Raw genomic sequence first — 27,777 nt, 5'->3', positions numbered from 1 at the left:
AGTTTTTTAAAAAAATTATTAGAATATAATGAATATACGTAGTTTTAAGAGTATGTACTTGAGGCAGGTGAACGTATTTGAAGTAATTGGTTCCCTCTGTTATCCACCATCAGGACCAGGATGGAGCAGCCACCTGGGGCAGATACAGGACGGCTGGTTTCAGGGCTTGGCTCTCATCCTTGCTGTATCTGCTCCTAAGCCTTTGGAAGTTGATTCATGCCTTTCGGACTCACACTGCTGCCACACAGAAGCACGGTAGCCACAAAATTTTGGAATTACTCTCACTTCCTTGCTTTCCTCCTTAGCTTAGTGATGGGCTGGTTTGGAGATCTAAGTGGACTGACAAAACTCATCGAAGTGTATTTCCACCAACTGTCCCTGCAGTGCTTTGCCGGGACCCTCAGGAGAGGTTAGGTGGACAATACTCAGTGACTAAGGGGGAGGGATGGAAAACTCTTGAATGTAAGACACAGACCACTCATACAAGAACAGAAGGCACATATACAGAAAATTTTAGTATAAGAGTGTGATGAATGCTTCGAGAGAGGTTAAGAAAAGTACTTAGTGAATTCACAAAAGGAAAAAAAAAACACATTGATTTGAGGTGGGATAAGAGGTAAAGAAAAAACAGAGAATGAATAATAGACATAAACAGGTTCTCCATGCCCAATTTCAGCAACCTGCATTCATAGACCAGAATGAGACAAACAGAGTGTGTCTCTAACCCTACCATATTAGTTATCTCTCAAGAACAATGCTCAATACACATGGATTTAAAATCCTAAAATCAATAGTATGGAGCTGAATTTGACAATTCATTAAAAGTATATTACTCTATGATATAGTAGTATTCATTCTGGTGGAGGGGGACCAACATTAGGAAATCTATTAATATAATTATCACACGTCCACAGGCCAAATTGGAACAAACCTAATTATTCCACCTGCACTGAAAGACATTTGGCAATGTTCAATTCTCCACTGCTGATGTTTAAAACTTGGAACTTAAAGCACTTAATATGATTTTTATCCAGCTCAACTCAGCAGTGGTCATAATACTTAACAAATACCAGAGTTACTGACTTTATAATTAGGAACAAACCATGAACAACCAGCATCACCATTATTATTTAACCCTATTCTGGTAGCTCTGGCTGTTAAGTATGGTAAAAAGTCAGAGTTCATTTCAAATAATAGGCATTAAATCTCTGTAACTATTTCAAAAACAGCAAACAATCAAAATCTCCAATAACAGGTAGTGGTTAAAAAACTATGAAGATATTCCAGAAATTATAAAGTCACTCACAATATTAAACATGTTTCAAGAGTTTCTTAGGACAGAGAAAAATCATAATATCTCAATTCCATAAAATAAATATATATTTGCACATACACACAGAAAAAGTAAGAGAATTATAATTCATTGGAAGGAATTAAAGCCATTAAAGACTTTCTTTCTTTGGTGGATTAGGGAATTTTGTATTTTCTTCTTTATATTCTTCTCTTTTCCAAATCCATGACAAATAATTAGGACAAAGTACAAGTAATTTATAAAAAGGAATAAGTTAGGATAATGCCTATATTCCTGCCTTGTTTGTTATCCCAAGAGGCAGCCATGTCTTTATACACAATCTGCAGGCTACGGGACAACAGGTCTAAACAAAGGTGAACTCCACGACAGCAAGGGAGGACTTACACACCTTATGCTTTTCTATCTCCAGCACCTTGCAAAACACTGCGAAGTAATTTGCTCGCCGGACCTGATGGCTGATTGACTGTGTGTTTGTTCAGTAATCAAATAAATAGATATGCACAAGACAACTCGGGAATAATTACAATAATTTTATTTCAGAACCAGCTCTGCTTCTTGACATATTAAACATGTTGACCTTCAGAGGGAATTCAGTTTCATTTGAACAGAAAGGGGTCCTGTAGAAATGGCAACCACGACTGCGTGATGCTACGCGTTATAAATTAGCCTTTGCTGAATTATAAGTTTGAGAACCTTTCTCACCATTACAGTTTGCTTGGCTTATTATGAACAGAGTGTCATGCAGTCGCTGGTGACATGATATTCACATTAATTTCTGAAACACTGCATCAGAATTTACAGGCTTTGCCATGAAAATCAGTGGCACCTCTGAAATGCCACTCAAAAGTAATGGGATTTCTTTGAAAATTGACTTGGCTGCCTGCAGAGACAATTGAGAAAAAACAATCAGTGCACCAAAGAGCTATATCTCTCAGTGAGAAGCTTGGTAAGGAAAACAATATGTGAGGAATTGAGATTGAGGAGAGAGACATGATGCCACTTGGATTCTGAAAAACAGCAAACCCAGGAAATGGCGCCTTTGTTTAGCCACAGAATGTTTCTGATGAGAAAACTGTCCTCTTTGGGGCAAACTATTAAAATGGTGATTACAGGATTTTATCCTTTCCCAGAGGTTAGGGTTAGGTGTACATACTTTAATGATGTCATTACAAATCTATGGTGACAGGGCTCTGACGAGTGGTATCTCTGAGGGAGGATTGAGGGGACAGGACAGGAGGGAGGCTGCTGGCATGCTGAAAACATGCTCCATCCTGATTCAGGTAGTGATTATGCAGATTATACATATGCAAAATTTTACAAATGTAAAAATGTATCATGAAGATTTGTGGACGACACTGTGCGCATTACACCTCAATAAACTAAAATGGAAAAAAGTACTCTGGGGCAAACACTGCCAATATGCAACCTCTGGCTTGCATAATTACTATAATACCAGTGTTTCTACCCCCCTCCCCACTAGTTTGGGGTCAATATATGGCTTCTAAGAAAATAGATTTTTTTCTTCCCCCAAAATAGCCTACAGCATCAAACCTCCTGCTGCTCCAATCAAGTGGTGGAGAGTTTGGAAGCATAAGGGGCCAGAAAAGACCATTTTCCTTTTCATTAATGTTAGGATCACTTAACCACTAGATGGCGCATCACGCATGTACAAAGCGTGCTCAAGTAGGTCTATTCTGCCAGAACCTTCTGCCGAAGTCTGGGTCCCAGCACAGAAATCACTCCATCTTCAGGTTACACCTTCCCTTCTAAGAATCTTCCCCAACAATGGAATGAAGAGGCTCCCGTCGGTGCTTCTTTCTTCCTGCGTGATTCCCAATAGAAACGATGCCTGCAGGGCAAAGCTCCAAGCAATCCACTGGTGATGTAAAGATGCACCACTTACCACCCCAACAGCTTAGCCCTGATGGGTTATTTAATGGCTGTTTAATGAATCCTAATTTAATTTGACTTGCCCTATAGTTACTTTTGCTCAGGCTTACCCTTTATGGATTTTTCATCTTAAGTTTGATGATCACAGAAATATGTATATACAGGCTATGTGGGGATAGGAGGAGGGGAATGTATACATTCATGCACAAAAGTTTAGCCACTTTTTCTTAAGCAAAGCAAAGTCAGAGTAGTCTCATTTTAATACTATATTTAAGGCTTTACTCATTCATACTCCAAGCATCAATGTGACTTCTGCTTGCCCCTTAAACCTCAGAAGTCCAGAAGTCTTCTACTGTCATAGAGCACAGTGTGAAAAGATCTCCACTGGTGTCTCATTCAGAAAAGCTATAACCAATGTTTTTTTTTTTTTTTCATTTTTATCGTGACCGCCAACTCAAAAGTTTATCTTTAGTATGCAAAGTTAGATAAATATCCTTCCTTTCCGCTCCATATATCTTACTTTTAAAATATTCCAGTGATTTAGAGGCAAGATCATATAATGGTGGTTGAGTTATTAAAGATGACAGAGGCCTAGGTGCTCTCACTGTGTGAATGAAGTTACAGGTGGACGTTTACGATAAGGCCATGGCAAGTAATCATAAGCTTCGCCTGCGTCCCTTCCTCTTCTACCCCCACCGAAGAGCTCCACCTGAGCCTTGGTTGTGTGTTTCTGGAATGATCTATAGAAAAACCACAATAATTAGATCCATGTCAAATATCCAAAGAGAGCCAAGATTGCTTCTCAGGGAGAGTCAGGTTCAGGGCCTCACGCTGAGGACTGCTGCATGATGCCAGTGAGGGTAGATTAAAAAGGAAAACTTGGTTTACAGTCAAAATTAAGGTGTTCTTTACTTCAGAGCTTTGGAATGGTCTTGACTTTGCTTTCCCAGACAGACCGCAGTATATTTCAGGATGTGTGTGCTTCTCTGGCATTTACTTTCATTTGACCTACACAAAACATAAATGAAAAGTAGATTCTACCTAAAGCTTATCCGTAATCTACCGGCATGTTTTGCTCATTTTAAAGTAGATGGTAACAGAAAAGCATTTAAAATGTACTCTCAACAGAAACCATGGACACTTAACACCTGAAGAAGAAACGTCAGGTAATTATTTCACTGTTATAAGCAATGCTCTTTGTCCTGGTGTTTCTAAAGTAATAAAAGCTCCAGACTTAAGAACAATTTGGTCAAGCGTTGGGTAGTCAAGGCTGCTAGACAGCCGCAAACCTTGCTCACAATGCCTGGATGCCTAATTATCTCGAATAATAGATTCGCAGCCTGTAGCAGACACAGAAGTAGCTTCTCTATCCCTGAAAGGAAGCTGAACTTGAACACAGAGGGACCATCTGTCTTTCCTCTAGCAATGGGCATATCAGTTCTGTCATATTGTTATCTGAGTAAGACATGGGGATCAACTCATTTATTTTTACTTTTAGGTCACAGCCTGGCCAGACTTAGACACTGATCCCTTATATCACAGGAAGTTTGTTACTAGTAACTTCCTGGCTGGGGTGGATGTTTTTCTCAAAATGAGTCATTGCCCTCTTGGTGCCCCATTTGCTGTCTGTCTGCCTGAGTTCCCAACCCCTCCACTGCCTGGTCTGCCTTTCTATGTTCCTCATCTCCCACCCTGAGTTTCCCTAGAGAAGAACATGTCCTTCAGGCTGTATCCTGATTCCAACATACTTACACTTTCAACCCTCCTCTTTGTTGCCTACGTGCCCCTAAAACAGACTTGTCTGGTTCTCAATAACTGCTCTTTTTTTAAAGGTTTTTTTGATGTGGACCATTTTTAAAGGCTTTATTGAATTTGTTACAATATTGCTTTTGTTTTTTATGTTTTGGCTTTTTGGCTGCAAGGCATGTGGGATCTTAGCTCCCCGACCAGGGACCAAACCCGTACCCCCTGCACTGGAAGGCCAAGTCTTAACCACTGGACCGCCAGGGAAGTCCCCATAACTGCTCTTTATTGAGTAATTAGTATGTGTTGAGCACTGGCCCAAACACGTTATATACATTGTTTTACTTAATCCTTTCAACACCTCATACAGAAGAATCCCCATATAGTAGAATTCTTACACTAGGCTAATATTTATTGAGCCTTATGTGTCAGGAACTGGGCTCAGGCTTTAATGTGCTAACGCATAATCCTCATGAAATAAACCCTATGTGATAAATTCTATTTTTTTTCAAAGTAGGTATTATGATGTCTATTTCACAGATGAAGAAACTGAAGCACAGGTTTGTACTGTATGCCCAACACTGTCCCCACTGTTGGGGACACATATTCGTGGGCCTCAAAGAACTCATAATCTAGTTGGGGAGCTGGGGACGGAATATGAATCGGCATATTGTATTTAGTGGGTAATGTCACCACATGTATCAAAATGTACATACCTACTGAGTCTATGATTCTATTTCCAACCTTTTGTCCTAAGGAAGAATTTCAGGGATTTGGAAGATTTAGCCATAAGGATGTTCATTTAAATATTATTTATAGTAGCATACTACTTGAAACATCCTAGATGATGTTTACAAATAGGGTACTGATGAATAAACCATGACCTTCTCAGAAGATGGAATATTCTGTAACCGATATAATTATGTTATAGAAGAATACTTAATGAAATGGAAAAATGCTTATAGTACAACGTTAAATGAGAAAGACAAAGCTATGAAACAGTATGTGCAGAATGATCGCATTTTGGTAAAGAAAAAAATGTAATTTTAAGCATATAAAATGTTAGAAACAAAGACATCAGATTATGAACAGTGGTTATTTCCGAATTATGGGATTGGGATTTTGTTTTCTTCTTTGTGGTGTTTCATATTCCATAAAATTTCTGTAATGAATATTTAAGTATAACATGTATATAATCCCTATTAAATAAATATCAGTTTAAGTTAAAATTTGAGGAGACCATAGGAGAATGATAATAGATAGCCAAGTGCTAACAGAAGCCTCTAAAGGTCTTAACTAGGGCAAGGAGGGCAACAGGTGTTCGCAGAGCTGGATGCATTTCCCAAAAGCTACCTCACTAAGTCTCAGAGCCGCACAGGGGCGGCCTGGCTTGGCCATACGCGGTTTTCCTCAAAGTCCCAGCGTCCTGCTCCAGATAAGAAGGCAGTGACTGACGGAACTTGTCTGTAGTCACACCAGCTGGTGCCCTCTGTCCCCTCGGGCTGGCATGTTTTATGTGAGTGGGGGATGGCTGGCTCCTGGGAGGGTCGAGGAGAGCTGCTCGCAGGGCAGAGCAGGGCGTCCCAGTGGCGGCAAAGTCCCTGCCTCTCTGGGATAGGTCTGTTCACAGCGCTGCCTCCAAAGACAGATGCTTTTATTCCCTCTGAACAAAGGAAGCAGCTCTCTAGGTTCATTCGTGGTTACGGGTGTGGAGATTCTGAGACGGTAGAAAGGCCAACTTGAACACACATCATAAGCACATTTGATCGCTTCTGTCCCTGGAATGGGGCTTTGTTGGCATGTTTGGAGCTGTTTTTGTCAGAGTCCCCTGATTTTGTTAGAGCTTAATAACTGGCCTAAGAACTGTGAAACCTGCCTGATCTCTGCACTCTCCTTCTGTTACCTTCTTATTTCATGATTCTGTGGAAGAAATGTGTTTTGCAAGATACAAGACAGAGCTTCTGGAAACTATGGGGGCAATACCTGCAAATCTTGTCTTGGGGGCAGGAAGAAACAGAAACGAGGAAGGGGAAAGGAAAGAGAGAGAAGGGGAATGGGCGGATGGGAAACGGGCAGACAGAGGGGACGAGGAGACAGGGGACCTGCTTCCCTGAGGCACTGCTCATGTCTGTAACTTGAATCAGGACCAGGCCTTGCACAAACTCTGCACGACATTTAATACCACACCATTTCTGGGATTACATATTACACTAATAAAAAGACAGCCACAAGACAAATAGTTGTGCCCTGGAACTTAGGAGGGGGAAGTGGCTGTGCAAAGCTCAGGGCCTGGAACTCAAAAGCTTCTTCCACCTGTAACTGCCGGGCTGGGAATCTGCCGGGTGTGATTTATCTGCTGGCAAACTCAGCGCAGGTACATATTCTAACAATTTACTGAGGAAGAAAGAAATACAAACCCTGCTTTGGAGAGAAGGACGGCTGAAATGCAGCAAACCCAGAGGCCTCCCCCGCCACCCCATCTGACTCAGGTGGTCCCAGGACAGTTGTTCAGCAAGGGTGTGCAGACTCAGGAGCTGGATAGCAAACAGCTCTTTTGCAGAAATCCCAACTGCCAACATATCAAGATAGTGGCCCTCGAGACAGTGGTTTTATTTTGTAAAACTTATCTTCGAATACAGTATACAGTGTCCTAGGGCAGCGGTCCCCAACCTTTTTGGCACCAGGGACCGGTTTCGTGGAAGACAATCTTCCACGGACGGGGTTGGAGGGGGCGATAGGGTTTGTTCAGGCGGTAACGTGAGCGATGGGGAGCGGCTGTAAATAGAGATGAAGCTTCCCTCGCTCCCCCGCTGCTCACCGCCTGCTGTGCGGCCCGGTTCCTAACAGGCCACGGACCAGGGGTTGGGGACCCCTGTCCTAGGGGGCTTCATCTAAATGGCAAAAAACCAATTTAACTGACAGGACAAGACACTCTCTCTGCTCCTACTAGCTATAGTGTGCTTAACGGTGCTTACCCATTCAACCTCAATCACTTCTTTCCATAGTCCATGGCCATGAATAGAATGTTTACAGTCAATGAGATGAATATAAGCCTTCTCTTCTCACTGACAGAAATAGCAATAGCCAAGACCGTACCTTAAATCACAAGGAACATTTCTTACACACCATTGGCTATCCGTGTGTACTGGGCCTAGCACCTTGTTAGGAGGTTTGAGTGGTATTTGGGTAGCATTTGATGCAGTTTTCACTCACATGCATCATAGATGTTGATGATGAAAGTGTTACATCATCAATGGAGAAGTAGGCAAAGGATATGGACAGTTCACAGAAAAAATACAAATGACTTATGAAAACATGCATGAAATGTTCCACGGTGCTTATAATCCAATGAATACAAAATTAAAACAAGAGATATGTAGGCCATAGTTTTTGGAATGATGTGTCATGACATCTGCAACCCACTTTCAGATGATTTGACAAATGTAAGAGAAATGCATGTATGTAAAAGAAATGCAGTGGGTACTGCAAGGGGTAACAGTTGATGAGGGCAGGTGGGAGTATATGAGTATTCATTATATATTTTTTTCAAATTCTCTGTGGGTTTGGACATGTTCAAACTAACAAATTAAATTAAAAGAGAAAACGTTTAAACTATCAAATCAAAAGGCATAGAGTGGCTGAATGGATAAAAGAACAAGACCCATCTATATTGTTGCCTACAAGAGATTCACTTCAGAAGTAAGTACACACAGAGACTGAAGGTGAAGGGATGAAAAAGGATATTCCATGTAAATGGAAATGAAAAGAAAGCTCAAGTAACTATACTCATATCAGACCAAGCAGACTTTAAAACAAAGAATGCAATAAAATCAAAACAAAAGGCCACCTACTGAGTGGGAGAAGATGTTTGCAAACCATACAATTGACAAGGCTTAATAGCCAAGCTATATAAAGAACACATACAACTCAACAACAACAAAACAACTCAATTAAAAAATGGGGAGATGGGCTTCCCTGGTGGCGCAGTGGTTGGGAGTCCACCTGCCGATGCAGGGGGCGCGGGTTCGTGCCCTGGTCTGGGGGGATCCCACGTGCCGCGGAGCGGCTGGGCTTGTGAGCCATGGCCGTTGGGCCTGCGCGTCCAGGGCCTGTGCTCCGCAATGGGAGAGGCCACAGCAGTGAGAGGCCTGCGTACAGCAAAAAAAAAAAAAAAAAAAAAAATGGGGAGAGGATCTGAATAGACATTTTTCCAAAGAAGACATACAGATGGCCAACAGGCACATGAAAAGATGTTCATCATCACTAATCCTCAGGGAAATGCAAATCAAAACCACAGTGAGATATCACCTCACACCTGTCAGAATGGTTATCAGGAAAAAGACAGGAGTAACAAGTGTTGGAGAGGATGTGGAGGAAAGGAAATCCTTGAACACTGTTGATGGGACTATAAACTGGTGGAGCCACTATGGAAAACAGTATGGAGATTCCTCAAAAAATTAAGAATAGAACTACCATATGACCCAGCTATTCCACTTCTGGGTATTTACCTGAAGAACATGAAAACACTATTTTGAAAAGATACATGCAAAACGGAAGCAATCTAAATGTCCATCAATAGGTGAATGGGTAAAGAAGATGTGGTGTACACACGTACACACACACACACACACACACACACACACACACACACACACACACAATGGAATATCCCTCAACCATGAAAAAGAGTGAAATCCTACTATTTGGGACAACATGGATGGACGTTTTTTTGTTTTTTGAAGAGTAAACGATTCGGTTTTTATTAAATGAGTAAACATTTGTTATTCAAGTCACATACTATTTGACATTTCTTGCAAGCAAATAACTCCTTAGAAATTCTGTGATTGTGAAAATTAGACTGTTATAACTTACTGTATTTAAGATTGTGTTAATTGCCTCTGACTTCTTTGAACTCAGACACCCCTAACTTCATACACTGTCTCCTACTGAGAATAATCTTCAAACTTTATACTGATTAGAACATGGATGGACCTTGAAGGTGTGATGCTAAGTGAAATAAGTCAGATAGAGAAAGACTAATGCTGTATGATTTCATTCATATGTGGAATCTAAAAAAAACAACAAACAGACAAAACAAAATAAAAAAAACCTCCTTGATACAGAGAACAGAGTAGTGGTTATCAGAGGGGAAGGGGGTAGGCGAAGTGGATGAAGGGGGCCAACTATATGGTGCTGGATGATAACTAGACTTGTGGTAGTGATCATTTTGTAGTGTATACAGATGTTAAACTATAATGCTGTATACCTGAAGCTTATATAATTAAACTATCAAATACATGTAAAAAAGAAGATAAACCACTGTGCTGCCAAAAATAAAATAAAAGCAACGCTCTTGTAAGTGGCTGGTCGGAGTGTAAATTGGTGAAATCTTTATAGAAAATTTGGCCATACATATAAATATTTTTAAATGATTGTTTATCCTCATAAATTTACTTTTCCAGTTATCTATCTTTATCTTTAAATAAATACATTGTCAACAAATTTAAAAACATACTGTTTTTAATGGCAAAAAAGAAACAAATAAATGGTTAAAATGTGTATCTGTATGGTAGAATGTTATTCATACATTAAGATCATCTCTTCTATTTAATAACATGGGAGAATCCTCACAATTTAATGAAAAGTGAAAAAATCATATTAAAATCATATGCAGTATGAGCTCCAGTTTTCATATGTATGTGTTAATACATGTGTATATAAAATGCGATTAAATTGTGATTAAAAGAACATATTCTAAAATGTTCACATTGGCTACTTCTGATTCTAGGAATTTAAAATAAAAGATTTTCTACATGTATGTAGTATTCTTAGAGAAAACACTTAAGAACTTTTTTCAAGGATGATGGTCTAAAACACTTTAACCCTTTCAAGTTAGTTCAAAAATACCTATTTGTGTTCCACTCTCAGCGGGGGAAAAGGTGAAGCTGAATCTTCGGTGTCGGGGCCTGAACACCTTTAGGAATGCCCAAGGTGTACACATGGAGGGGAACTCGAACCTGAGCCACACCTGTTGGTTTTAGGATTCACATTTCTATGAGCGAGTATCCTTAGCATGGCACTCAGATGGTACTAGAGAAACAAATCCAAGAAGAAAAATCCCAGGAGGTCAGATGGACCTTCCCGATTATTCTGCCCAACTCTTCCTTTGACTGAGATCTCACCTGGAACATGACGGCAAGACATGGCCTTCCACCTGCATTCTTGTCCTGGGACCCCCAATGTGAGGGTGAAGAGTCTAGGGTGAAGCATATAGCAGGTGCTCCACAAATACCAAGTTTTTGGCAAATATTTTAGGTTAATGAGTAAATATACATGTGATTTCTGGAGTCTCTCTCTCTCTCTCTCTCTCTCTCTCTCTCTCTCTATATATATATATATATGTATAACATGTCCATTGACAATGTTCAAAATCAGTTTTTAATCAGAATGGTGTTTTCCAGTTTTAAACTAATTCCCTTTAATCTGTAGAATTTAGAAACCTGGTTTCTTCGAGTCCCACCTTGTGCCACGTGCTTCAGTGAGGCTGTTCTGCAGGGCGGCAGTTCCCAGGCCTGCTGCTCACTGGGATTCCCTGGGGAGCATTAACAGTACTGATGCCTGGGACGGCCTCCAGAGACTGTAATTCAGACGGTCTGGGGCATAGATTGCGTGGTGCAATCTTTAAAAGGTCCCCAGATGACTCCAATGTGCAGACAAGTTTGGAAACTGCCTCTTTTGTTCTCTAATTCCCTTTTGTACTTTTTTTTTTTTTTAAATCTACAAACAATTCTGAATAACTTTTGATGATCCATTTCTGCTCTCAGTAGACGTGATGACTGCAGGTCATTTATGATTGTGTGTGGCTGAATGACAGTTACCAGGCTGTGCATGAAATGTTTAAAATTTTGTCCCCTCGCCCACTTTAATGAGAACAATAGCACCCTGGCATCAGAACCCCCAACTCTGAGGTTTCAAACTGCCCCAACTCAGAGATAGTCGAGGACCCCACTCTTCCCAGCCCCTTGCTTACCCTCCTTTGGGCTACACAAAGCTTATGTTTGACCTCCCAGGATTTTGCAGAAATTGTCCTTCGAAGAAAGGGTCTGAAGCATGAGCTTGTAAACTCATTCAGACAATAAGTAAAGCCTGATGAAAAGGAGGGAGAGTGTCCACAGAACCAGATCAAGAAGCCCAAAACTGGAAAAGAAGATGGCGTCCTTATCCCTGCCCACATATAATTGATATTAAAAATGATTCCAAACCACAAAACAATAAGAAAATCCCTCAAAATCTTTTTCTCTTTTGGCATGGGGAATCAAGTCAATTCTTGTTGAAATGTAAAACTACAAAAAAAAAATGCTTATGGCCCACTTTGCTTGTGTCCTAAGCACACACTTAATTGATCTATTAGGCACCCAGCATGGAGCGTCCTTGGTGAGTGTTTGTGGTTCATCACCCAGTTACAATGACTTGGGTCACTTAACAACCATGTTGCTAAAGAGAGAGCAGTGTTCATTATAGATTTTTACTTGATAAGAATATTCCCCTTTAGCTTCAGTCAATGTCATCAAGTTTCCTAAGATATATCACTGGGCTTGTTATGTTTAAAACACCAGAGGAGACTATATAAAAGATTTTCATGTTCATTTTTGAAAAGCAACTCTCACACGGCTCCAGCTAGTAACTCGCTGTCTCTTCAACCTTACCTCAAGTTGCCCCTTCCATCAGGATGGAAAATATAAATATGGACACAAATATGACCCTACTTCTCTAACTGGAAGGGTTAGGAATGGTCCCAAGTAGTGTATGAAGGCAAACTATCCCTTCCTCACCTAGGATATCGGGAAAATCAGTCTGCCTGGAAAGGCAACCGAAGTCCCAAATAATCCATCCCAAGGAGAAGGGTGTCGAGGGGCAGCAGGTAGCCATTCTACTGCTCTGTAGCAGTGTTGCCGAAAGGTCTCAGGAATAATCATAACTGTTTGAATCACTCTCCTGCTTTGAGCCTTCTAATCACGGCCCACTACAATAAGAATAAAATCCCAAACACATCCCAAGGCCCATAAAAGTTCCTAATCTGGACCTCTCCTACCTCTCCAACCTCAACTCTGACCATCTCTCTCTTGTTCATCAAGCTTTCTGTTCCAGAAATAGGCCAACACTGTTCCCACCTCAGGGTGCTGGCACTCGCAGTTTCCTATGCCTGGCCTCTTCCTATGACTTGTTCTTTAATGTGTGTCTGTTTCATTTTAGATATTTTCCCATGATTTCACTGCCTCTCGCTTTAAAGCATAAGCTCTAAGAGTGCAATGATTGTGTGCATTTGACCTGCTTTGGATCTGCCAAGGCACTTTACAGAATATTAGGTGCTGAGAATGGGGGATGGTTGATCAGTTCCCTTTCCAAGAAAACTGACAGCAGGCGTGGCCCTCACTTCAGCAGTCCCCAGAGTATTCCTGCTGGATACACTGATTTACAAGTACCGATAGAGCAGGGCTGCTTTTCACACTTGCTTTGTGATATTTATACCCATAGACATAATTATTCAGTGCATTGTGCCATGATAATTGTTTTGGGCTTGTTTACTGCCAAGATGTTCGTTTTAGCAGCAGCATTAGACACGCAACAGAAAAAAAAAAAAGAGAACATTAGGCCCCTGAAAATAAAATTATTAGGATGTTAGGCAATAAAGGAGATGATATCTCACATTGAGACTAACACAGAGTGGCTCTGGAAGCCTTTTCAAGTGAACACTATAACATGCAGAACCGAAGCAATTTGCAATACCAACAAAATGCTAATGTGCATTTTTATCATTATCCACTGTGATTTGTTTCTTTCTCCGCAGAACAAGAGAAAGGACAGTGAAGTCAAAGCTCAATTTTTTTGTCCTTAAAGCTCTGACTTTTTCCCTTAAAGCCTGGGTCCTCAACAACCTCGGAGCTGCCAAGAATGCGCTCATCCTTTGAAACAAATGCTACGCTGAGATTGAAGTTTTCAGATGCTAACTGTATAACCCAGGGACTGCTATGTTATTCACATGCCCCTTGTACCAAGGAACCAATACTTAGAATGTTACCCCTGCTGCTCTTGAATGCAGCGGTCACATTTATGGTCTTTGGATATGAAGAGTGACACACCTTTACAGTGTGCCTGCCTAAGCTAGAAGCTGTGGTCCTGAAATAACAATTTTCTTGATGTCTCTGTGAACTTTGATCTCACTACCAGCCTGAGCTCATGAAACAAAAGAGCACACGTTCAATGTCATGCTTGTGATTCTTTTCTTCAGTTTGGTTTTCCAGCCAAGTCTATCTTCTTTTGTTTTGTTTTGAAATGCTCCTAGACACACACACACAGAGACACAGACACACACACAGACACACAGACACAGACACACACACACACACACACACGCCTGCATGGCACCCCCTCTTGGATATTTATGAGGCACCTCCAAAACCAAATTTATATCTTCCCCAAGCCTATTCCTATTAAATGTAGCACCACTGCCACAACTACTGCCACTCTTATTATTAACCGTCATAACTCCAGGGACATACTATCGTGTTCATCCTCAAATTTTGCAGAAGACTTTAGAGTGAGTAGGTAATCCACCCAGAGTCATACAGTCAGAGTGACAGACCCAGGATCTGAACATATACCAGGTTTATCCAGAGCTCATTCTGTTAACCACCATCTCCTTACTTCAGTAAATGGCGTTAGCCCTCATTGAGTTACTTAAGTCAAAATTGTGGTGTCACCCTTTACCCATCCCCTCTATCACCAATGTGGCTATACACCCTGTCAATCTCCTGAACTCCTCTGGAATCCAGTTACTTCTGTCTACACTGCTACTACTACTCTCTACCACCATCAACTCCTACCTAGGAAGTTACTGTAACAGGATTCTAACTAGATTAGTCCAACCTAGATCTTGTTGCAAGGTGATTACAAACAAAAAGACAGTGTGAACATGTCAATCCCACACTCCCAATCTATCCCTCCCCCTTACCCTTGCCCTCTGTATTTAACCAACAAGGGCCTACCACATGGCACAGGGAACTCTGCTCAATATTCTGTAATAACCTATGTGGGAAAAGAATTTGAAAAAGAATAGATACATGTATATGTATAACTGAATCACTTCGCTGTACACCTGAAACTCACACAACACTGTTAATCAACTATGCTCCAATATAAAATAAAAATTTAAATAAAAAACAAACAAAACTACCAATTCCATAAATACCACAAAAACCCAAGAAATAAAGTAACACTTTAACAACAAAAACAACAAAAAGACAATGCGAGTAATGAAATCATGTGGCAGTATTTGGTCAGGAGGGGGGTCATCAGATAATCCAGGTTATATATATTTTAAAAATTCAGATTATCACTGTGAACCATTTCAAAACACATTCTCAGTTCTTGAGTAGATCTGTGAGCCCTGAGTGCCCAAGCTGACCCAGACTCATTCTTCAGACGGCAGCTTCAAAGTCATTCCTTAGGGAATCATGCTCTGACCCTCAGAATAGGCCGGATCCTCACAGCAGCCCGAACGTCATCACAGTACTCACCACTGCAGCTGTGTGACTGGTATCTGCCTCCCTGGATTGAAAGCTTCATAAGAGCAGGGACTGAAATGTCTACCTTTTCACTGCTGGTCTCAAATACCTAGTAGAGTGTTTGGCAAATGGTAGGATTTGAAATAGGTGTAGGATAAATGAAAATTTTCCATAATTAGAATGGCTTTAATATTTTCTAATTCTGAAGGTAATATGTACCACATAGAAATTTCAGGCTATCTAGAAAAAGTTAAGAAAGTAAAGTCAATTCCTTTCCATTTTTTCTTCAAATTGGGCTAATCAACATTTATTTTCATCTGTTGAGAACCAAAGTTTTGTGGAAAGTGCCTTTAAATCATGTATATGTGATTGAAAATCCATGGGATTTTGCCCTCTTTAGGCAACATATATGCACAAATTTTGGAAAAGGACACAAGACTAATCTTTCTCTCACTCTTTTTGCCATATTGAACTTGTCAACATCAGTTTCTAATTTGACCTGGAGAACTTAAGCCACATCCCCCTAAACGCTGGCTCTTCCAACCTCCTCTCTTTCGCACATGGTTTCCCATCCTCTTCATACCTTGCTAGACAGTAGAATCAGTTGTGTTATATAATATAAAACTGAGGATCCAGCTATTTGTACTTAGCAAGCATAAAATAACAGCATAAAATAACTGAGAACAAAAGAAAAATAATTTAAATAATGTGCTTAAATAATTTAACCCATCTGTCACTTTCTTAACTCACTGGAGTTAGGGGACATGAATCCTTTGTACCCTTGGACACTCTCAGTTCTTACCTTACTTGCCTTTCAAAATGAGACCATCTTGTTACATGCATCCTAAATTTAGGAATATACACTCAATTTTTACCATAGGACCTAACCTTGGAACCTAGTCCCTGGGTGACATTCTATTGCATTTCATATTGTGTTCTTTCTTCTCTGCTTTCATTCATGGTGGTACCTTAGGATGGCCTGTCCTTCCTCCCATTTACTACCTACTTATCCCTCAAGGCCCAGCTCAGATATCACTTCCTCAGTGAAACCATCCTTGCATCCCTGATCAGAATTAATCAAAGCTTCTACTGTGCCCCTACCACAAAATTTTATACCTCTCTTTACTACTTTTTGCTGCCAGCTGTCTAATGTCAGAACTGAAACAAAAGCTCCTTCAGCAGAGGCATCATATGTATTTTTGTATCCCTGGTGGGTAGCCCAGAGCCTGAGTAAGCTTTTGATAATTTATACTTGGTAAAAAACAGAACCTCATGAAATTTTCTTTGACTTACAACCTCTTAAAACATCCGTGATACAAATTCTAAGTTACGATGTTCAGTTCCACGCTTGCTTCAAAGTTCATCCCCTCAATGGATTGTTTAATTTAATATATTCAAGTTTTATTCTGAGGAATGATAGTCAACATTAAGCCAGAGTTTAAAACTTTCTGAAGTTCAGTGTAATCTATAAAAATATTGAATCACTATGTTATACACCTAAAACTAATATAATATTGTAAATCTACTTTAATTAAGAAAAAAAAGAACATTAGGGAGAAGCAGAAAGTTGGAAACAAAACTTCCTGAAGTTCTAAACTTCCATACTTAGCAGAGCACACCAATCACAATGTTAAAATACCGATTATATAACAAAGGACAATTTAGACACATCACCAGAAACTAAAAGTAGTTCTTTTCTGTTTGGTTCCTGATAAACTGGTATTGTTTATTGTTTAATAATTACCACCATCTGTCATTTGAATTTTTCACACCACCTGTCAAAAACTACATGGCAGAGCAAAGCTGATTCACGCCGCTTCTATTTGGTCAGATGTAACGAGCCCTGCCCAGATAAATGTTAGCAAAGAGCAACACTTGACTTTCATGCCCAGCTTCATTTTTCACAGAGGGAAGCTAAACTTAAGTCAACCAATTCACAATATAAGTCTCTCATCCTGTATATAAAGTAGAACTAAGTTTCATATTTTGGTTTTCAACTTCTATTACTGAAAATTTCAAATCCATACATGTGGAGAAATACAATAATATAAAGACCCGACACCTCAATACACGCTCAGCATGTATTCAATAATGATCAACTCACGGTCAATGTGTTTTCATCCCTATCTCCCTCTCCCTGCTTACCTTCGATTATTTGGAAACTAATCCCCAACACCATATTATTTAATCTATAAATATTTCAAACTCTTGGGGAAAAACCCTAACCACAATGCTATCGTCACACCTAAAGACATGAACAATAATTCACATTCACCCATTGAGCCCATTTTGGTTCTGCTGCAGAAATGGATCTCATTAAATATTTCCCTGTAAGCAGCTGAAAAGCTCTTTATAAACTGTACACATGGTGATTGATTATACAATGCTACTTGAAGGGCAAAGGAAAACAGTTTGTTCCCTGAATGCTGCTTAATACTAAACTCAGTTTTTGGGAAGGGGTTGCATATTTTATTCCTCATTATTATAAGGTAAAGAAAACAGTCACTGGCGCCCACAGCCATTCTTTCAAACTTGCCTAGGGTCACAAATGCAGATAATTTCATGCTGGGCTTCAACTGTACATGTGAGCAATTGGTTTTAGACACTGCAACCATTCATTTTATAATCTCACATCTCCCCTAATGAATACTGGTATTAAAGAATCTGAAAGAGGTAGATCTTTAAAAAAGAAAACAAAAAACAAATGCCATATTTTTCAAAAGGTTGCTGCAGAGTTTTTTCCTTACACATTAGAGAAAAAGGACATTCATGCGGTGAAGTGTCTTACTGTGAGCCCAATATTGAATTTTCCATTGTTGGTGCTCAGTCACTCCTGGGAGGCTCTTAATTGAATCAGTCTTGAAAGGTTTTCATTGTGTTTTTCCTCAGACCCTCTTATGAACTACAGATGCATTCAGAGTGAGTATAGCTCTAATGGAAAATGCTGTCATCCCATTACTCAGTCTGGTCTCTGTCACAATTGCTCATACCTCTTAAGTGGCTGGCATACTATCAGGTCAAAAAGAGGTCAAGGAAGACAGACACAGGAAGCAATAGCTTTTCACAGGGGACAGAAAAATAGTGGTGGAGAGAAAGAGATAGTACAACCATCATTTAATAACCTTAGCACATATTCTAGACTAATTCACCCAAGCATACAGTCAGATCCACACATTTATCCAATGAGGAAGAGAGGCAAGGGAACATAACAGAATTCTTTAATGGCCTCTGAGGGCGAGGCACAGTGAGAGTCAAGGAGCTTGTGGGGTGGGTTAGCACTAGTGGCATGGCCTTCATGCTGCCTGCCATACCAGGGTTGTTTTCACACATGCGTCATCTCAATCTGAAAACTTGGAAGGGAAAGGCTAGCTATCAGGAGAAAAATCCCTGTCTCTGTCTAAATGCTGCAGCTGAATTACTTGCAATTTTCCCTGTTCTATATTAAATAGTCGGACTTTTTCTTGACTTAAGCCTTATTTCCTTAAAGAATCCTCCTCTGCCTCAGTACCCCCATCTAAACTCCCCACCTAAAGCCCCCTGTGTCTGATCATGTCCTCATCGACATATACGAGCCATTATTTTCAAATGAGCTAGAAACAGTGCTACCTAGCGCTTTAAACTTAAGACACTTTTACATGCACTCTCATTGATGCACATGAAAACTCTCTGCCAAAGAATGCTTTACTACACTCACACTTCACTCACTTACAGTCGAGATAGCAAAAGAAGGGAGAAGGCAAGTGATATGATCAGGTTCACTAAAAGTAAACTAGTATCAAAATGAAAACTTGAACTTTTTTTTTTTTTGGGGTACGCGGGCCTCTCACTGTCGTGGCCTCTCCCGTTGTGGAGCACAGGCTCTGGACGCGCAGGCTCAGCAGCCATGGCTCATGGGCCTATGCCGCTCCGCGGCATGTGGGATCTTCCCGGACCGGGGCATGAACTTGTGTCCCCTGCATCGGCAGGCGGACTCTCAACCACTGCGCCACCAGGGAAGCCCCCGAACAGGATTCTTAATTCCTAGTCCAGTATTGTTTCCACGTTATCTCACTTAAGAGGCAATTTTGAAAAACAATCAGCCCCTCCAGACTATTGGGAAATAGCTTTCTAATATCCTTGGTCGATGCAAGTTCAATGACGCATTCTATACATACACACATACACTCATACATTCATATATGTTGCTTTGTCATTATTATCTGATTAAATTGGGAGGAATGGTTTTAATAATTGAAAAAGTAGGTGAAATAGGATAATAATTAAAATGATACATATGTACCCCAAATTGTGTATGTGTGCGTACATATATGTACGTATGTGTGTGTGTGTACACACACACACACACACATATATACCTTTATTCATCAATTTTTCTTTATGTAGGGCCAAGGGTTTTACTTTCGAATATTGGCTCTCTGGTTGGCCTTTCTTGCATACACCATTCTTGAAACGCGAAGTCTACAATTTCCACTTTGGGCTTCTTTAAAGTAGAGTGAAAACTAAAAGCCACTTGGAAGCGATATGAGTGCAGAAGGCTTTTGGGTTTTTATAATTTTCCTCCCAGTCTTTTAGAGTTATTTCATCGACAGTCAACTTGATAGCAATCTCTTAGATACGGTCATCTCTCGGTCTCCGTGGGGGATTGGTTCCAGGACCCCATGGATACCAAAATCTTCTGGTGCTCAAGTCCCTTATAGAAAATGGCATAGTACAGCCACCCTCTGTATCCATGGGTTCCTTATCTCTGGATCCAACCAATAAGCAGTTTGAATTTGTGGTTGGTTGACCCATGGAGGCAGAAACCAAGGGTAAAGAGGGCCAGCTACACCGGCTTTTTAGTTTTTACAAAGCATTTAATTTTTATAGTTTTAGAAGAAGCTATTTTGCTTTTACACTTATATGTTAATGCATCATTTAATATTATATTTTAATATTTATTTATTTTTGGCTGTGTCAGGTTTTAGTTGCTGTGCACTAGCTCTTCCCTGTGGTGCGTGGGCTTCTCTCTAGTTGTGGCATGTGGGATCCAGAGCATATGGGCTCAGTAGTTGTGGCGTGTGGGCTTAGTTGCTCCATGGCACGTGGGATCTCAGTTCCCTGACCAGGGATCGAACCTGCGTTCCCTGCACTGGAAGGCAGATTCTTAACCACTGGACCACCAGGAAGTCCCCAATATTTTATTATATTGAACGATAAAATCACACACACAGGTGGCACAAAGAGTTTTGCAGACAATCATTTGACTCTTGGGTGGCATGTGACCTGACCACTGGAAGCAGTTCTCAGGCATCTTCCACAGAGCAGAGAGCACATCATGAGCTGTCTGAATGCCATGGGTTTGCTCTACTGGGGAAAAGGAGTGTCTGTTCACCTAGGCGAGCAGGGCAGGTAAGCAGAAGATGGCTAAGTGTTTCTATTTTTGTCTTCTTCTGAGAAGCTGTGCAGTTTGGTAGAAAAAGCATTTAGCAAGAAGATGACTGTCAAGAGCTCTGGGTCTGAGTCTGAAGGACTTTCTCTGGCATTTAGTTTTCTCATTAGAAAATTAAGAGAATGGACAAAGTAGTGGTTGCCTAGAGCACTGGGAATGAAAAAGATTCTTGGCCCTGGAATTGGCCCAGCGGAAAAATCATGCCCTGACTGACTGGCAATGTCTGCTATGGGTAGTTAAAGGGGAAATGGTAGAACACAAACATCTCTTCTTGGAGCTAGATAATCGATGATCCCTGTGTAATGAAAAGGGTGCCAGCTTTTACTTGCAATTACTCTTGTGACCTTCAGCAAAGTTAATTACTTCTATGAGCCTCAGAAAAGCAGGAAAACTCCTTGGGGACCTAGCCAAGATATTTTCTAAATGCTACCCCTGGATTAACCTCTACCCTAACCCGATTAGACGTTCCTTATATAGTCTCCAATAACATGCTGTACATCCTCTGTCTTAACATTTACTGCATAGAAATAAATCGTAATTATATTGTAAAGATTGGGGCTATATCTAGGTTATACTTTAAGGGTAAGAAGTGCATTCTACATATTTAAGCCCTAACAAAATACTAGCACATAGTGTGTACTCAGTAAATATTTGTCAACTACGTGGAACCATTGCTGTTTTGAGAATTAATTATCCAGAGCTTAGCACAATGCAGGTAACAGGTGCTCTGTAAATGCGACTTTTCCTTTCTTTCCTACATTGTACAATCCTGGATGACAAATTCCATATGCATAGGGACACAATTTCCTTTTCTCTTCTATCCTTGAATAATATCTATGCTGAATATAAAAATACAGACACCTGAAAAATGGGTTGGAAGTATCTTAGTATTAAAGTGTTGGAGTTTTTTGAGCCTTCTAACCTCACATAAAACTTCAATAGAATATGGGTGTTTGTCTAGTTCACTGGTTTCAAAGTACGGTATGAAGATGATTTTGGTGTGAGATGAATATGTATGAGTTATATATTTATGTGAATGTTTATTTTACAAAATGTAACTCATCCTGTTTAATTTTCTGTAGTAATATATAGATTAAAAAAAATAAACTTCTATAAATAAAAGGAAGTGAGTCTGGGGTTTCCCTGGTGGCGCAGTGGTTGAGAGTCCGTCTGCCGATGCAGGGGACGTGGGTTCGTGCCCGGGTCCGGGAAGATCCCACATGCCGCGGAGCGGCTGGGCCCGTGAGCCATGGCCACTGAGCCTGCGCGTCCGGAGCCTGTGCTCCACAGCGGGAGAGGCCACAACAGTGAGAGGCCCGCGTACTGCAAAAAAATAAAGGAAGTGAGTCTATTAAGGAAAACTTTCAAGCAAGTAATAATAGTATGTGATTCTGGCACAAATTATAGTTTGGAAGTGGCCAAAGTTTAGGAAATTTATAACTAGATAAAAGCATGGAAATTCTAGAGCTAAAGTGAAATTTGCCTTTTCTCAGTTGTAGGAAAGACAATTCTCAAGTTTTCTGTAAACTTTTGTCATTTACTTAAATTAAACTTAAAGGTATATACAAGGAAATTGTTAATCATTTATCCTAGGCATGTGTATTGGAGATTATAATTTTCTATAGCTTATATGTTATAAAGCCATTTGCTTCTAGGAAAATCATTCAGAAATGAAACAATAGCATTTTAAAGATGACAGTATCTTATGGTGTCCTATAAAGCACATCATTATTTCTAGGTCTTCATTTCCTAAACAATTTTGAGAATCTCTGGTTTAGAACAGTGGTGCGCAAGGGGGGCTGATTCTGGCCCCCAGGAAGCATTTGGCAACATCTAACAACATTTTTGGTTGTCGTAACTGGGCGTGTGTGCTACTGGCACCTAGTGGACAGAGGCCAAGAACGCTGCTAAACATCCCATAATCAAGAGGATAGTCCACAACAAAGAATTATCTGGCCCAAATGTCAATAGTGCTAAAGTTGAGAAACCCTGCTTCAGAGCTATGGTGATAAATGACTTATGAATATCCTGATCTAACACCCACAGCTGAATGTCTAACTGAATGGTTCTGATGAAGCTGTAAATACCTACTTCCAGATTTATTTTCAGGAAGCAAGAGGGAAAAGAAGACCTCACAGAATTTTAACATGCGTCCACCTTCCCCTCCTCCTTTTTAAAAAATTACTCCTCCATTTAGTTTTTGAGAGTAAGCTGCTTGAGAAAAGCACCTACATTATTATGGTACAACGTCTACCCTCAGTTTACAGGTCAGCTCAAGTCATCAGCTAAGGTCCTCCAAATGTCTTCTACTCTCCATGGCAAATAACCTCCAGCTTTGGGAGAAAATGTTCTCACTTCTGATTGTGTTGGCATCCACACGGGTGTGCGTGGGGGACATGTCTGCAATCCTAGTCTGTATTCTCAACGGTCACCTGGCACAATGCTGGGCCCAGTGCAGGGGGTCCACACATTCTTACTGTGTTCTATGATATACCAGGTGATGGTAAGCTATCAGTGGGAAATGAATTTATTTAGCCTTTCTACACTTCCTTTCTTTTCTTTCTGTGCTCTGTTAGCCTAGAAAAAATATTTCCTAAGTGCTGCCAGTGACAAGGTCTCACTAGCATTTCATGCTCTGTACTCAGAAACCATTTCAGTCCAAGGATCACACTCTTAAGAGGCCTAAAGCAGTCTGATAATAAATGTTTCCACATTTAATCTAAACAGAAGAAACAGACTAGGGTGTCACCCTCCACCGCCGACACACCTCAAGAGGAAACTGTTCTTGTATACAATTTTAGGAAGGAGAAATGACTAAGGAGGGTACAGTAATTTGTAGACCTAAATCTACCATAACATCAATTGAATTAGTTCTTGATTTTATATGCTTTTTGGGGGGTTGGGGGAGAGGGAATAGAGGTGAAATTTGTTAAAAGCGTTAGAGGACATTAAGTTACATTAACACTGATAGCTCCGAATGAGCTAGACACAGAGCTAACTGGTCCCATACTGACTGAATAATCAAAGTGCTGTACTGTTCAACGGAGGAGGGGTGACATGTAAAGATCAGTCCTGTCAACTGAAAAGACACACACTCAGTAAAGAACTGGTGTGTTTGAGCAGAACGAAAGTGTTGCAATACTTTGAGATTTGTGACCGACTGGTTTTTAATTTTTAGCTCACAGGCCTGATTTTTATTTTTTCAAGATTCTTCCACTTTCTAGGCTTAAGGAGTTGAAATTCTACAGTGTCCTTTGCTAGGATACTGATTATATATAAGTGGGAGATTTTTTTTTATCAACAATAAATGTCTTGCACTGTGAAAACAGCAGCTTGACTCCCACGTTCATTTAGCAGCAGGAGGCATGAAATGGATCGGCCCTTTTGAATTATTCCAGAAACGTGCTCCAGATGCATAGAGATAGACCACTAAACATAAACCTCGTTGTTTCTTTTGTTTTGCTTCACTGCTAAGCAACGTTTTGAACTAAACTGGTATAGGATAAGTTCTTTATCATTACTGTCCTTCAGAATAAAGTTAACTTTATCAGAAAGCAAAGCAATGTAGGTTCCCCAAATACAATCTGATAAACCCTGTTTGCTATTGAAATTTGTAACTGATTGGCTGCCAAACGCTGCCATTTTGATGTGTGAGTCTTTTGTTCCTGAAGGATTTGTTCATTTGAATGGTTTAGTATTAGTTTCCTGTTTATCGTGGCCTATGTTATACCAACGAGGTGTGCTGCTTACATCTCCTTTCTTCTTGAAGAACTTCCCATTCAGCGGTGAGAAGTGCAGTTAGCTGGCAGGCTCCAGCGGCAGGGCCTTCAGAATCTGCCACAGTGTCTGAGATGAGGCCTGGGCAGTGCTTAGCCAACAAGTGAACATGCAGCAGGAATAGGGGCTACCCATTTCTGCCCAAACCAGGACTCCTCTAATGGGCACTCATTGCTCTGCAGTTCTCTGTGGGGCTGGCTGAGACTGTCAGATCAACACCACTGTCTGAAGGTCTGCCTGCCCCACTCCTGCTTCCTTCACTTTATCTTTGGCAAGGATAACCACTTAATAAACCTCTGGCCCTCCTAACTTCATCTCAGCATCTTTTTTTTCAGGGGACCCAACTGATAGACAACATATAGATGTTGTCACCGAAATGGGAAGAGTGAAAAATTCTATGCTGCATTTTGAGCCAGTGGCCCGTGAGCTGCAAACACTTCCTGGGGACCTTGACCACCACTGCCAACAGCTCAGTTCATATATTGTGTTGTGATAGCACAAACTGGTACATCTGCTCTGACTGGGCAGTAGCAAAATCTTCCTGGTGTCCCTGGGGCCTCAAACCAGTAACCATAACCATCTCTTGGGACCCTGAGGGTTAGTAAGGTCCACAGCTAGTGAGAATCCCAAAAGAGGATTAGCTTTATTCTCTTCCAAGTGATGTAGAAATTGGGTAGGAAAAGACTCCTCTGAACAGCAGGATGAGCTGCCTTGAAAGATATTAATTGCCATTTCCCCGTGAGATTTGGGGAATTAAGCTGATGAAAGGAAAAGCACTCATATGAAAGGGAATCCCTGTAAATTCACTAATTTAAACCAATTGGCTATTTTCAAATTATGTGTTTCAGTTGCTCTGCCTCCATGGACAAGCAAAATGCTCTACTTCAAAGTATTTACCCACTCCAAGCACTTCACTGCCTGCTGAGGGAAGAACAGAACGTATTACACCCTTCCCAGTGGGAGGGGGATGGAAGGACCCATGTTTCCTTCTGCCATAAAGAACGTGCAAACAAAGGTAAACTCAGAAAGGAAAACAAAAAATAAAACCATGAAGAAAATATAAAACCTGGATTCCTTCCTTTTACCTGGTCCATCCTGGGAATCTCTGAACTTCTCCCATGGTTGAATCCCATGGCCAGTCATGTCAACAGAGTCCCTGATAACAACAGGCTCCCCTGACCCCCTTGGTTGGAGGCTGATAATTAACACTGTTAGCAATCCTTACCTGCTCAACCCTTACTCATTTTCTTTCCTTGTCCTATTCCCAGGTTACACAGACTGGATTTAGAAAGTCAGAGAAACACTATACCCACTTTAAATTCTGAGTATAGGAGGTCATTCTATTCAAAGGAACATTGCCACCAAGAAAAAGCCATTTAAAGTGAATCCACTGAAAACAGCACATAAATTTCACAGAAAAGAGTGAATAAAAGGGTCCATCAAGACTTTGTTTTTTGAGAAATGAAATAAAATTCATGAAAATGAATTTCTTTTATCTTCCATTTAATCAAATTTAGGTTATAAGTGCAATTATGCTCTAATTCTTAGAACAAACTAAAAATGAATGCAGCACTGATTGGGAGGGTTACATAATTTTCTTCCAAATGGAATCGTAGTAGTATATGACAGTTTTAAAGAAGATGTAAAAAGGCTCGATGGCTTTAACATTTTATCAAGCGTCTCTCACCAGCCTTTGAAATTCACACCTTTCCTTTTTGAAGTACCTATCATGTCACCATCCTTGTTGATTTTCCTTTTTTCAATATTGAATGGTCTGCCAACTCCTTTGGCCATGGCTTAGGTATGTTTTGAGCAGAGATCTAATATGACTTTCATTGACTTCAAGAAATCTTGCACCTTGGGCATCAGATACAATTTCTCACTTTGCAAGTAACTTGCATTCCTTTGACACTCGTCTTTCATCTCACTAGACTGGTGAGGAAGGCATTAATGGCACGAGAGAGGAATATATGAGAGGGCACTAATCTTTTAAGTGGTTTATTCATCACTAAATCCTTTCTTGTAATAAAGAACTTTCTTCCTTCTATAATCCCCTAACTGCTGGGAGCCAGTTAACAAAATCCCAGGTAGCCAGGACCTTGGTACTTAATTTCAATTAGTCCTTAAAGTTGCTGTACATTCTTTCAGACCTAGGATATTAAATTGGAAATTTTTTACCAGTAAGGAAGATGAGGTCTAAAGATACTAAGGTCAGTGGCAGAGCCAAGGATAAGGCCAAAGTTAGCCCACTCTAGGGTTTTATTCTTCAGACCACACTGCCTTACTGATCCCCTGGGCAGAATGAACTAAAGCAGAGAACACTAGGAAAGGAAACAGAAGGTGTATTTCTATTCTTGCTCATGATGAAAACTCACTGTGGCCCTGGGCAAAGTCACTTAACTCTTCTGGGTTTCGATTTTCTCTGAGGTCTTGTAAAACAGGAGATACTTATGGTTACTGGTTTGGGGCCCCAAGGACACCAGGAAGATTTTGCTACTACCCACTGAGAGAGCAGATATACCAATTTGGGTGGTCACAACACAGTACCTGAACTGAATCATTGGTATTAAATGGTCAAGGTCCCCAGGAAGTGACTGCAGTCCACTGACCATTGGCTCAAAGGGCAATGAATTCATGTCATTGTTCTGTTACCATTCCCGGGACCTCTTACCCCAATCCCAATGCAATTCCCACATCTTGTCAGGTATGAGCATGGTTTTGTTAAAAAGAAACTACAGACCATCAGATATAGCTTTCTACTACATGCACACCCCTTCCAGTCCAGTCTTTCATTCTCTCTTTTTTTCCCTTGTCTCAAGCTTCAGAAGGACAAGTTTCCTACTTTTAGAGGGCTGCCCTTCCACCTGACTGTTAACCCTCTGGGACTCTGCTTGCTCAGTGTTCTTTCATCATCAGTATCATCGGTCTCTTCCTTTGCACTGACTCAAGGAATCATGGGTGCTTGAGAAGTCATCTAACTGGAACCAACACTGGATACTTGCCTCCCTTCCTTCAATTCTCTGTAAAGCAGGAGTCTCTTCTTTAATCATGGGTACTTCAGT

At 40.5% G+C, this 27,777-nt stretch overlaps 1 protein-coding gene across 1 annotated transcript in view; it reads right to left on the bottom strand.

The window, feature by feature from the left end:
* Window positions 1-27,777, bottom strand: part of CERS6 (ceramide synthase 6) — a 320,859-nt gene that overhangs the window by 9,664 nt on the left and 283,418 nt on the right. The gene's annotated exons all lie outside the window — the stretch shown is intronic.

The sequence above is a fragment of the Stenella coeruleoalba genome, assembly GCF_951394435.1.
Source record: "Stenella coeruleoalba genome assembly, chromosome: 6".
Taxonomy (NCBI): Eukaryota; Metazoa; Chordata; class Mammalia; order Artiodactyla; family Delphinidae; genus Stenella; species Stenella coeruleoalba.
This window is presented reverse-complemented; position numbering and strand designations above follow the sequence as displayed.